The sequence below is a fragment of the Colias philodice genome, chromosome 7, assembly GCF_061535455.1.
Source record: "Colias philodice isolate Cphi_HAF_F1 chromosome 7, ilColPhil1 Martin Lab GWU primary, whole genome shotgun sequence".
NCBI lineage: Eukaryota > Metazoa > Arthropoda > Insecta > Lepidoptera > Pieridae > Colias > Colias philodice.
Genome location: NC_143092.1, coordinates 4,582,463 through 4,595,587, shown reverse-complemented (window position 1 = coordinate 4,595,587; position 13,125 = coordinate 4,582,463). Strand labels below are relative to the sequence as shown.

General features: G+C 30.3%; 3 long non-coding RNA genes across 3 annotated transcripts in view; 2 read left to right on the top strand and 1 right to left on the bottom strand.

Annotated features, from left to right (window-relative positions):
* LOC149487000 (uncharacterized) overlaps window positions 1–13,125 on the bottom strand; it is a 412,994-nt gene that overhangs the window by 33,956 nt on the left and 365,913 nt on the right. The gene's annotated exons all lie outside the window — the stretch shown is intronic.
* Window positions 1–13,125, top strand: part of LOC149487006 (uncharacterized) — a 191,238-nt gene that overhangs the window by 71,373 nt on the left and 106,740 nt on the right. The gene's annotated exons all lie outside the window — the stretch shown is intronic.
* The window catches only part of LOC149487008 (uncharacterized), a 109,119-nt gene continuing 98,087 nt past the window's right edge, over window positions 2,094–13,125 (top strand). Inside the window, exon 1 of the long non-coding RNA XR_016315833.1 lies at window positions 2,094–2,284. This is a non-coding gene — a long non-coding RNA (uncharacterized LOC149487008). The remainder of the gene's footprint in view (window positions 2,285–13,125) is intronic.

The following is a 13,125-nucleotide window of genomic DNA, read 5'->3' as shown; positions in this document are numbered from 1 at the left end:
AACCTTATTGTAAGTCGTATCTGTGGATAATAGCAGCTTGAATATATTTATGGCAGAAATAAAGCCGTTTTTATTAACAAATAATCTGAGAATAAATTCCCCAATGAAAGGTTTCATCTATATTGATTTGTCAAAGACATTGCTGGTTCTACTCTCTATGGTTTTGGCTTCATTAATTTTGAACAACCAATTCATTAACATCGAGCGTTGTTGTTTATTCTCCTTATATTCGGGCACAAAATCTTGTTTGATATCCGACGTGAAATAAAGTGAATAAAACCTAGAAAAGATATAATAGAGAAAACAAAATAGGATCACGTAAATCGGTTCAGAAATCTCGGCGAAATCGGTGTACATACATAAAAAAAAATATACCGATGAATAGAACCTCCTTCTTTTTTTGAAGTCGGTTAAAAAGGGAGAAAAATTGCGTGAATTTAAACGGAAGGCGATATAAAATAGCCTGTCAAAATATCTCGCAAAACTTTTCTCATTATTGGCATTTGTGTTTATGGAAAGACCCTGTGACGAAGCGCATCTCTTATACGTTTTTCCCTTAGGGTTTTCCAATTTAAAAAGCTGTTACCATTTTGAGAAGAATAACGCTGTAAAGAGATTATTAGATTCTATTAAAATGAAAATCATTTCAAAATTAAATTCTATGTTTTCGAAGACAATGTGCATCTCTTACGATTTGTATCACAAAGCCATATTATAAAGGTATATACAGCCTATTTAATGACTGATTTACCAACACACACATAAAATACAAAAGGTTTCGAATGTCTTAACCATATTCACTTAATTAAACACAATCATGCTATGTAAACTAAATAATCTTATTGTGTTACATTCTGTAGTACAATATCGTTTCATATTTCGTCTTAATTCATTAACAAATGTACTTGTCTTGCTCGAGAGATCTCTAGAGAAATCAACACTTAAGCAAGGCGGTATCAAGAACCTCTTGATACGATAATTAAATAGCTGAAGCATAAATTATATGGGGAATGTTCTTGTACCTAACCAGTTGTAAAAATTTACTGTAATTCAGCCTCTTAAATAATTAAAAGCATTTTTAAACGTATGCTACAGTTAATCATTCATGCTATAGGTAAGTTCCTATATAAGAAAGTTCTTCCAGATCGAATACTATACGACGCATAACGCATAAATAATAATAAATATTCCTATCATAACCAACATTGTTATTTCTTCACACACAACACTTCTTTACAAACGTTGAGCTTAATAGTAAAGCTCATTTAACATTAGCAGACATTATTTACACAATTTAGACCTGTAATATATTGAACTTACCATCTCAAGCTAAACAACAATAAAGAACTAAATGTATACTATTAATGTAGTAAATAGTAACAATAACTCCCTACTCATTCTCCTAATCACGTGATGTAAGGTCTCCAATCGCGATTAACTACAAGCTGTATAACCTATAAAATCGAAATTGTTCCCCAGAGACTTTTGTACGTGATGGGAATAAGAGTGCTCTTATATTTATGGAAGATTTTTATGTTTAAAATAAGGTTTGGTAACTATTTAAAGGATGTTATATTTGTGGCAATTACAATAGGCATGACGAAAGATTTTCAAAACCTCTTCCATAATGTGTGTATACGTTTATTAAACAAGAAAAACCCTATATTTCGCTAATATACTTAAATTTAACGAAGATAAAAGCTATTTTTCAAAAAATATTTATTAACTGTGCCAAAACAGCTCACAGGTGTCATGGCGTAGGCGTGACGTCACTATTACGTAAATACGTAATTATCTGTATGCATAGCGAAGCAAAATTAAACAAATATTTAATTATTAAGTATTATAGAATCTAATTTCAAAGTTTATAAAAATAATACCCAAAAAAAGTATTAAAGAGAAAATAATATGAAATGATTGTATAAATTGGACGGAGAGAAACCCGAACCACATATTCGTGAATTCGCAATTATATTTCTGTTCTGAGTCGATAAAGCATACGTTAAAAAATAGAAAATAAATAAAAATGCGTATTCTCAACATATTCATAACAACAAAATATACCTGATGCGAAGCTGTTTACATAGACGTGACGTCACGCGTGTTTCAGTCAAGATGGCCGACTGCAGAATTTCAATGTTTTATTTTATTGATAATCTCATTAATCTTAATGTTTTTACTATTTCTAAGTGACTATTTTTAATTTATTTATTATAAATTTTCCCTTAAAAACACTAATTCGATCATTTATGGATACTGTCGTCATGCCTATTACAGTTTTTCTGTCAGTAATCCATTATAACCTAGTTTTACATAATATAACACAGTATTTAAAATAACGTTTTTGCAATACCTACCGCTTTTATGAATGTTAATATTTTTGTTATTCTTTATATGTATACTTTTAACAATAAAATATACGGTACATTGTCGTATTCTTTCAAAGTTCACAAGAATTCAGCAAACTATAAACGTACTTACGAATACTCATTTAAAACTGAAAATTCTTTAAAAGCTTTTGCATTTTAAATCACTCCCAAATGGAACATAATCGGATTAAACATTGGTTTCCGTAGTTAAATAGGTTTTGTTTTATCTATCTTTGACCCGACATTAACAAAACATTTATATGTAACCTTCTTTCTCTGAATTTTGTTGAACTTTGTTCAGGTTTCGGGGAACGAATTACCTAAATTTGTTTACATTTTGGTGAGAAAAGGACTTGTACCTTTATGGCATACTAGGCATGCATTAGAAAGATTTATTATTATTTAAGTAGAAGGTAAGTAAAGTTTATTTAAAATATGTTCAAAAAGATGATGATATGAAAATAATATGTTTTAAGTCATTTTCCTGATATTTTTAAGAGTAAGTATGTTCCTATTCTTTGGCAATAATTTCGAATATTTTTGAAGCTTTCTCATTTAAGCCATCCATTTTATTTCCTATAAATTAAAGTGGTAAAACAAAGTATATTTGTTTTATTGTTTCAGCTTGCCTTTAAATACAATAGAGACGGTATTTGTTAAAATGAATTGATTGTAAAGTTTCTATTATTGTAACACTAATATTTAAATTAAATTGAAATCATTCTCCGTTCAAAGTACATTCTTAGAAACCTCTAATTTTTATCCAAATTCGTTTCAATATTAAAATTTGATATACCTACACAGAAAATGGTTGAATGGGGTTCTACGAAATGTCTATCGAAAGAAATTAGATATCATTTTATTTCTACGCTAGTTTAGCGTACTTAAGAGTGTTTAGGGATTGTGGTAAGGAAAGAGAAACACAATATGAGGTAGTTATAATATCATTTGCTCGCTGTGATTTTCACTGAGACTTCAAATTGTCGCCTGTTGATTAAATATTTATTCTATAGAAGTTTTTATACTAGTTGGTGTCTAAATTTATAGATATACTAGCGGTCCGCCCCGGCTTCGCCCGTGGTATATGTTTACGTTTTCTCTACATAAGAACCATCCTCGTACTTTTATCGAATTATCGAAATCGGTTCAGCCGTTCTCGAGTTATGCGCTTACCAACACATTTTGCGATTCATTTTTATATATAAGAATAAGTAGATTCTAATTTTTAGAGAATATCATCATAGTATCTAAAAAGTGTTCCAAACGTCGGGCTATTAAAACATAAAAAAGAGGCAGTAAAATTTAGTACCTAATAATTATGATTCAATATTAAGAAGGATTTTCTATCATATTAACTCTACCCTAACCAAAGCTTTTATAATAAGAAAAAATCGCTTTCCCGTATCCTCAACACTTATACTTACAATACATCCAGCTTATATCTCATACTTATATAAGTTAAGCTAAAAGGGTTTCTCCGTCTATTTCGAGGAATATCATAAATTTTCTTTGTCATAAAAAATCTGAGTGACTGCACTTACCTGGCCAGTATATTTTTGTCTGGTTTAATATTATGTACTTACAAAAATACAACTTTATCTTAAAGTAGCTGCGCTCCGCGGTTTCACCCGCGTGGCTCCGCTCCTGTTGGTCATAGCGTAATGATATACATATAGATAATCTATAGCATTCCTCGATGAATGGGCTATCTAACACCGAAATCATTTTTCAAATCAAACCATTAGTTCCTGAGATTAGCGCGTTCAAACAAACACACTCTTCAGCTTTATAATATTAGTATAGATATTTGAAATAATTTATTTAACCGATAATAAGAGCAAACTTCAATGTAGAAACTCCTGTTACAGTGTACCAACTGGTAGTAAATAATTTATAAGTGTATGTATTATGCCGATTGCAAAAGCTCTTGTACCTAATAGAAGTTTAGAATAGAAGTTTTGTAGTAGAATGAATAAGTTGGAATTTGAATATTATAATAATATTGGTGTCTTTTCAGTTTAATATTTTCCATTCGTTATATTTTAAAGATTTATAGCTATAAATACTAGTAATACATATGAGATAATACTACATAGATTTATACATTTACGTTTTCCTAAGACAATAAACCTCCTCCAGTGTCACAAGTGGTAATAAACCATTGAGAAGATGTCCAGTTTTATAGCACTATTATCATTCTTATGTCTACATTATAGCACTCATTGTTTTACATTGCAACAATGGAAAAAATACATTGAGATAATATTACTATACGTATGGAGGAGACACCACGAACAAAATCTGTGCGCCATTTTTTTGCTCTAACTAAGTTTTAAAAATTATTATCTAGTTAGGTTCTTACCGATGAAAGTTATTCCTTTGCACATTTCCGTATTATTTGTATTATTTGTGCAATATCGTAACACACACGAAAACATATTTAATGCGTTTCACTTTAAAACCATTAAAAAAAACCGCTCAACATACGTCATGTGGCGTATGTTGAGCGGAACATAAGTGATGTAGGCGGTGTCGTCTCCATATATGTATATCTCAATGAAAAAATATGGCATTTTAAGCTTCTAAAAAACATTTTAATAGGTAAATATCTAGAGTAAAGTTATAAATTGAAAATAGAAAACAAACCAAAGCTTTGAGCAATATTTTTCTTATTAAAAACTGCTACAAGTTTAAATATTTTTTCCAAAGCAGTCTTGTTATTTTGTTTCACAATTTAAAAATGTTGTGATAGAATTTTGAACATTTTACCGCCATCGGAAACACAGGATATACAAACAAATATGATGTCAAAGCTTTACCACAGACTACAACAAATATGATACTGTTTCAGTTACAAACTTCGGAATCGAGTTTTGATGCTGAATAATCATGTTCCTACACTCGATATCGATTTACGAGATCTGGCTTGAGCGATGCGTGTTTTATCTGTTACATCTACGTTTGAGATTGCAATATTTGTGCATGATCTGTGGCTTGGTTAAAGTTACCATGTATATTGTTCTTTTATTTGGTAAAAGAGCAACACAATAAACCATTGATTATGATCTTCATTGTGGTATGTGCATGTGTGAATAAATTGACAAAGAAAACATGCTACAAATTAAACTAATAAGAAGATTTTTACTCAAAATATTTGGAGTCGCGAGCTGCGAGTAATATTTTCATCAGCTCTTTCACATGCATTCTACAAACTAAACATTTATGCAAACGCTTTGCAAGAAGCCACTTATAAAATTTAAACAAGATTTTTTGCTTACACAGAGGAACAGTTTCTCAAAGTTTATGTTAAGTTGGTTTCTGTCTATTATGCATCAATGAACGCTCCACTGGAATATTAGGTCAGTGAAACACTGGTTAATATTATGGAAATATACTATGGAAGTTTTAATACAATTCCAAGTCACACGAAGACGGAAATTTAGCACTAATGAAACCTTAAACTCGTATTTTAGAGAAGATGAAACTGTTTCATTAGTCATACATTTTATAGCTTGCAAACGAAAGTAGCTAGAGATAAGCAATGCTGTATTCATACACTATTTTGAGGAAATATTAGAGTGAGGACAAAATATTATTTTACGGTGCACGGTGCAAGGCTTTATCTTTCATTAAGCTCATCTTTCATAGAATGTGTAAAGTTATAAATTCATTTTCAAATAATGAACGGTATAATAATATGTTATCGTTTGAACTGCTGTGATCTTTTTAATATCCTTATTATAAAAGCAATTGCAAATATAAAAAAGTTAGTTAATTAATTACACATTCCATAAGATTTTTAATGAAATAATCAACATGTACCATAAAGTATCGTACCGTAGTAAGTAAACCTAATTGTTCTATCAGATACAATAATATCATGAAATGTTTGGTTTAAAATTTTAGTGATTGCTCCTTATTTTATGGAAAATAACTTACCTATGCTTCATACAAGACATGTGATTAAACAATAACAAAGATATAGAAGGTCACTTTACAGCGTCGTCGTAAATTTTATAGGTCCTTCATTACCCATTAACGGACACATGTATATGACCTTATACGACATGAAATCTTAAATAATATGCCTTTATGACTAAATTTAGTGACGTGTGGAAAATCTAGTTTGAGAAATTGACCTTCAAAATTGTATTTTTAGTTTTTCGATCTATATACGATAAGATACAAGAAACATGTTATAAATAATATTATATTTCAGTCAATAAAGACTGAAAGCATACCTTAAAATTGTGACAATGTAGTAAAAATTAAGTTAAAAGTCACTATATTAGCATTAACTATCTGTGTTGGATGATACAATAACTTTTGCGTTTTCAATTTATTACCTAATCCTCTTAACTATTAAGTCTGTAAAGGGCGTTACCTAAAATGTAAAAGCAATTTTGTTGGTTTAATCTTTTATACGTTTAATTCGCAAACCTTAATCTATATTTTAACGAGCACAAAATCAATATTCATCTTTCACCTCATCAATAGTGATGACAAAGCGAAACTTATCCCGTGCTATTGAAAAGGTTTCAGTTTCAATAAATAATAATTAATGATATTTGATTGGCATTCCTTGGTAATTGGAAGATTTAAATTGTTTCAAATATAATCTGCGTTTTTTCGGGCAAATCACAGTCAAATAAAACGATTTAGTTTAAAATATTTTTAGTTATCAAATACAATTAGACTAACGAGACACTGTTTTATTTTTGGACAGAAGCAATTATCGAAAAATATGGTAGAGCAAAAACAATCAGAAAAATCTATGCGAATAAAATATTACCTTAGTTATTAATTGTACTACCAGATTGTTTTATCTAAAGTTTTGTACCTATTTATAGTGTAAAGTATATTCTGCTAATACTGCAGTAAAGCTTTTAAGTATAACTCGTTAATGAAGTGCTCAAAGCACTAAAGGTAAACCTCATAGTTTGCCACTAATCATGATTTCAGATAAGTTTGTTTAATTTGCGATTTACTCTAAAGGTTTATCAATTTACAAGGTATTCTATGTAAAGCTGTGACTTTCAACTTTCAAAAGGATAAATAACCTTTGAAGGTTGTGTACCTGTTATGACTTCGAGACAGTGTATTTTTAAAGAAAAAATATCCAAACAATTAAATCTTTTAATTAATAAATCTTCATGATTTTATAGTATAATTTATTATCACAATGAAAAAACCTTGCTAATTTTTAGGTGGTATATTAAGATGTATTATATGAAAAAAAGCTCGTGAATACTATATTCTAACTTATGAAAAAACAAGGCTGTGATATGTTTGATATGCCCTTGCCCCTTATATTTTGAAACATAGTTAGCAGCCTACAAATTTTATATGCAATACATGTAAATTAAGTTCCTTTCTTTATTTAAAGAAAGTCTACAAGACAATCACTTCATAGGCGTTTCGAAGGCAGGTTCATGAAATTAAATCAATTGGGCCAAAGGGTTGCATTGAGTTCGATCGTGGTTACAATTTGCATTTATACGAGCAATAATTGTGATGCCTCAGAGCTCTTGTCGGGTCTGTCTATTGAATCATGCCAGTCAATATTGTAACGCTTGGAGGGAATTAGTAAGTGTGAAATGTATGTTCGAAGGAGTTAAATAAAACACGAATAAAAGTACTACTTACAATGAATTATTATCTAAACTATATCTTTACTAATATTATAAAGCTGAAGAGTTTGTTTGTTTGTTTGTTTGAACGCGCTAATCTCAGGAACTACTGGTCCGATTTGAAATAGTCTTTCGGTGTGAGATAGCCCACGGGCACAGCTAGTTGTGAATATGTAGAAATAATTTACTATACATGTACCTGTAACACAGTATCCTTAAACTTGTAATTACATTACCTATATCCAAAAAAGTTCCATTACGTGCCGCGTTTTAAATATGCATATTAATTAGTACTTAAAATTGAGATAAAACGAGGAAAAGGGAACTGATGGCAAGTAATTAATTTTGTAATGGAAAAATCTACATAAAAACAACCTGTTTATAAATATATCATGAGCTTGCTCTAAATTCAAAACGAAATTATATGATTACATTTATAGAAGAATTTTAAGACACCGGTTCGTTGACTCGTGGATTTTCAAAGAGAAACTAAATATTAATTAGCTGCTCTTTACACGGACCTCTGCGAGCCCTGCAGGTCGGAGATATTTTAACGACCTTACAATTGTGCCTGTGAAATTGTTTGCACGCCCTTCTTTTATGTTTAGACGTATGTACAAAGCTGAAATTTTAACTTTGTTTGGAGTTTTAATGATACAAGTATTTAACCACAGTTTGTGGTTTCCCTGTGAGTGCTACGAGTGAGGGTTAATAAATATTGTTCAGTATTAGTAATTGCATCGGTACTGAGAGTTAACTTTGACATTTGGAATTGAAATGTCGTGTTTAAGGTCGTGTTATAGTAAATAACTGTTGAATAACGCTGTGCACTTATTTGTAAGTAATTTATTTAATATAAGAGCTAATCCTTTAAATGACATTTCAATAGAGTTAACTTCATCGATTAACATTTTAATTATAGTTAAACTTACTACTATATTAACGTTTGTAGTCACAGATTACTGCCTCTTTTCATTATAAGTAATCCCGTCGAATACCAAAGTAATTAAGGCTCGGCTTGATTAAGGCTTGTAAACTTCGCCGGTATTTTTCCCGATTGTTCCAATTGCCATTATTAAATCTTACTTAACATCGAATTACTATTGTAAACTGTAGATTTTTTTTATTCTAAAACGGAGAACGTTTAAGACGTCTGGCCAAATGAAAACAATATTGAGGAAGAAAGTATAATGCCATCATCTATTAGGTTATGAACACGCACATTATTGACATTGACACGTCCTAAAAGCGTGCCAATAGAATTGACACGACCAATTAGTGTTAGGCTCGGGAAATATTTACAGACGATATATATTTTCTACTTAATTATTTAATTGAATATGTTTCAACTGTAGGCGTATTACTCTACCTAAGATAGAGACAAATTAAAATTATTGTTACAATCATATTTTTATATGCTAATTTAATTACATATTTTTATCAAGTTCTAAAAAATTAAAAAGGTAACTGAATCTGAGGGAGGCCACAATACTTTTTATTCCCAACATTGACGGATTTGCTACTTACGTAGTCATAATAATATATCATTGCTATAAGTTGGCAAATCCATACTAATATTATAAATGCGAAAGTAACTCTGTCTGTCTGTCTGTTACTCAATCACGCCTTAACTACTGAACCAATTTGCATGAAATTTTGTATGGAGATATTTTGATACCCGAGAAAGGACGTAGGCTACCTTTTATTGCAAAATATGTACCACGGGCGAAGCCGGGGCGGACCACTAGTTTAAAATTATGAAAATTTGAAAATAATGAAAATTAAAAGCACTTGGTATAGAGATATTTTGATAACCGAGAAAGGACATAGGATAGGTTTTATCCCGGAAATCCTACGGGAACGGGTTTTTCTTTGAAAACGCGGGCGAAGCCGCGGGCGGAAAGCTCGTACTCAAATAAATACAGGCTCATAGTAATATTGTGTAAATATCGTCTATATGGTTTATTGTACATCTCAACAAATAAATTGTCAAGGAATATTCTCCGGGATATCAATAGCAATAACATTAATATCGGTACGTTAAGAAATAACGATGTATACGAGCAACGTATATGATTTGATTGAATCAATAAGACTCGGGAATCACGTAATCCAATGTGGCCTTGTTTTATTGTCCACCTATCAGAGAATATATAGAATAGTCATAGTTATATAGATAAAAAAAACCGTAGGTTTGAATTTGGTAACTTAAAGTAGCTTTTTGGTTTGTATAGAAGTGGGGAATACAATTAAAAGAAAAAGCTTTGATTGGATTTTTTAATATTATTAACTGTTCCTATGTATAGCCTTATATTATGTAGGTTTGTGAATTGTGATTGAAGACTTCAATGAAAAGCTATTTCAACTAAATACATTTTTATTTGCAACAAATGGACTTGATAAAGGTTCAGTTATATAATACTTTCATTCTTCACAATTAGGTATCTCATAACTCATTTAGAAAATGTTTTACAAAGAATAAAGGATTTATACGTAATGAATAAATTCTCGTCCGATTCTATTGTTAGACAACAAAACAAATCCTTTGCAGCATTTCTTTGTAAGCATAATAAATTTTAATCATTTGTTTTTCTTTGTAAGGCTTATTATATGACATCTATTTATATATTATATATTACTAGCGGTCCGCCCGGGCTTCGCCCGTGGTACATATGAAAAATAGATGTTGGCCGATTCTCAGACTTACCCGATATGCACAGAAAATTTCATGAGAATCGGTCCACCCGTTTCGGAGGAGTATGCAGACTAACATTGTGACACGAGAATTTTATATATAAGATATACCAAAGAGTAAAAGAAAGTCGTATTACTTACGTACTCTTCAGAACGAATCTACGGATTTTAATGACTTTTGGTTTGATGGATTCATCTTAGCTCGGATATGGATAATCAGTAAATACCGAATAATCATAAATAACTAAATATAAATTAGTTATAAGTTCATTAACTTTAAAAAAATGTCCATTTGGACTAAACCGAGGCTAACAGCTTCTCAATTAAATAAGACAATTTTGAATAAGAAAATATTAAGAAATTTTGAAAACATTTAAAGCTTTCAACATTATGATAACTAGTTGGGTAATATTTAACAAAATAATGTTTGATTTACTTAAAATCTTAGCGAATAGCACAAAATTCACTTCAATACATTGAATGATATCGTGAGGTTAGATGAGATTAAATTTAACGAGCTCTGTTTGAGTGCCTTAATTAATATCTCTGCGAATTTGTCTACTCGTCTGGAATGAAATAAATGCGATAATATTATTCTATTTTATTTAAGTAGTTAAATCGTTAGAAACACACAACAACTTATATTTCGAGGTTCTCGTGACCCTTCTGAAAACTGAACGATTTGATAATTTTCCAAGAATGTTTAATAAGTTTTTTAACACTTTTTATTTTTTTTTATTATGCAAAAAATCCGTTCCAATTTGCCGGGATGGAAAGGTTTATCTTGAGATCTGTGTAGTTTCGATGAAATCCAAATGTTCTAAAATCCTACAATCGCTTCAAATCCTACATTGTTTTAGACTATCATTATGATAAAAATTAAAAACTATGTTCTATTGCTACCTTATTTTTGAAATGTCCTCTCCAAATATTATTTTAAAGATAAAAGTTAGATACCTGTTTCAGTCACCCAAGTTGAAAGAGATGTAGATATTCATTCATCCATTAATTCATAATATTGTGTTTTAACAATACCCTTAGCCTATTTAGAAAATAATTCCAAGTTCCATATAGACTCCAGATTGTCTCATCGAATCGATGACATTGATGATGTAACAAAGATTTATCAACGTCGAAACAGCCGAGAATGTGCTCAGCTATGATATTAAAGCATCGCTTTAAATCAATACTGATTTATTAAGGCATCTGCGATATATGTATAACAAGCTATTTGGTGTTCGCTTCATATTATCTCGTTACACAATTGCAGGCAATTTCCTCTTGTTAAATCCGTTTTATGTTACAAATTTGATAGCCAGCTTATTAGTTTTCCCGGGAACCTTAATCTATTAAAATACAACGTATAAATAGAATTAAGCTTTCATTTTCTGAACTGTAATCTGTTTGTTGAATGATAGATATTGAAATCTATTTGTATCGTTATAATATAAGTTTGTTCGGATTTTACTAATAATATTACATATTGTCGATAGTGGCCTCGTGCATGCAAATAGATTCCATGCTATAACAATAAAAGCTTGAAAGCTGAATCACTAATACTACATACATAAATATGCTCATGATTTCTTTAATGGTAAGAAATTAAAAATAATGTAAACTGAGATAAGTATTATTTTTATTAGAACAAGTTCATTTATAAAAGTTTAAAAATAAGATATTCATACAAGAAGGGCACTAATTTTAATGGTACTGAAACAGTGAATTGTTATATTATTCAAAAGTAGAGCAAGACTTTCATATATTATTATGTTATATAAAAATATCGTTAGTGTTAATACTGAATAATGTAAGTAATAATCCAAATCACAACAATGGCCGACAAAGAAAGGAAATGATGGCTGAATTACTTCCACGTCATTAACCAAATAATAACGATCTATTCTTAAACTTACCTTTTGCGGTCTTTTGTATTTCTAGAATTGTAGTAATTCTGCCATACTTTTTAAGAACTTTAATCCTCTTCTTTATGTTGTGCCAAATGAAGCAGTTCTTAATACCTATATTAATTATATATAAACTTAGAGAAACTATAGCATAGCAGAAAGTTATTTATATTGAATAAAGGATCAACCAACAAACACAATTTCTCATTTCTCTTTGAAGTCGATACAGTTTCAATTACTTGGGGCAACTGTTATTACACATGAGTCGCCTGCAGTCCGAAGTTAACGATGAAATATATTATTTTAAAATCATTATATTTAAATACAAATTGTACGAGAACACAAATATGAGCAGAAATGTTTTATACACATTGATATTATGCATAACTAGCTGTTCGCCCGACTTTACCCGCCGCTTATTTTTTAATTGTTTTCCAAAAATTTATGAGTAACTAGCGGTCCGCCCCGGCTTCGCCCGTGGTACATATGAAAAATAGATGTTGGCCGATTCTCAGACTTACCCGATAT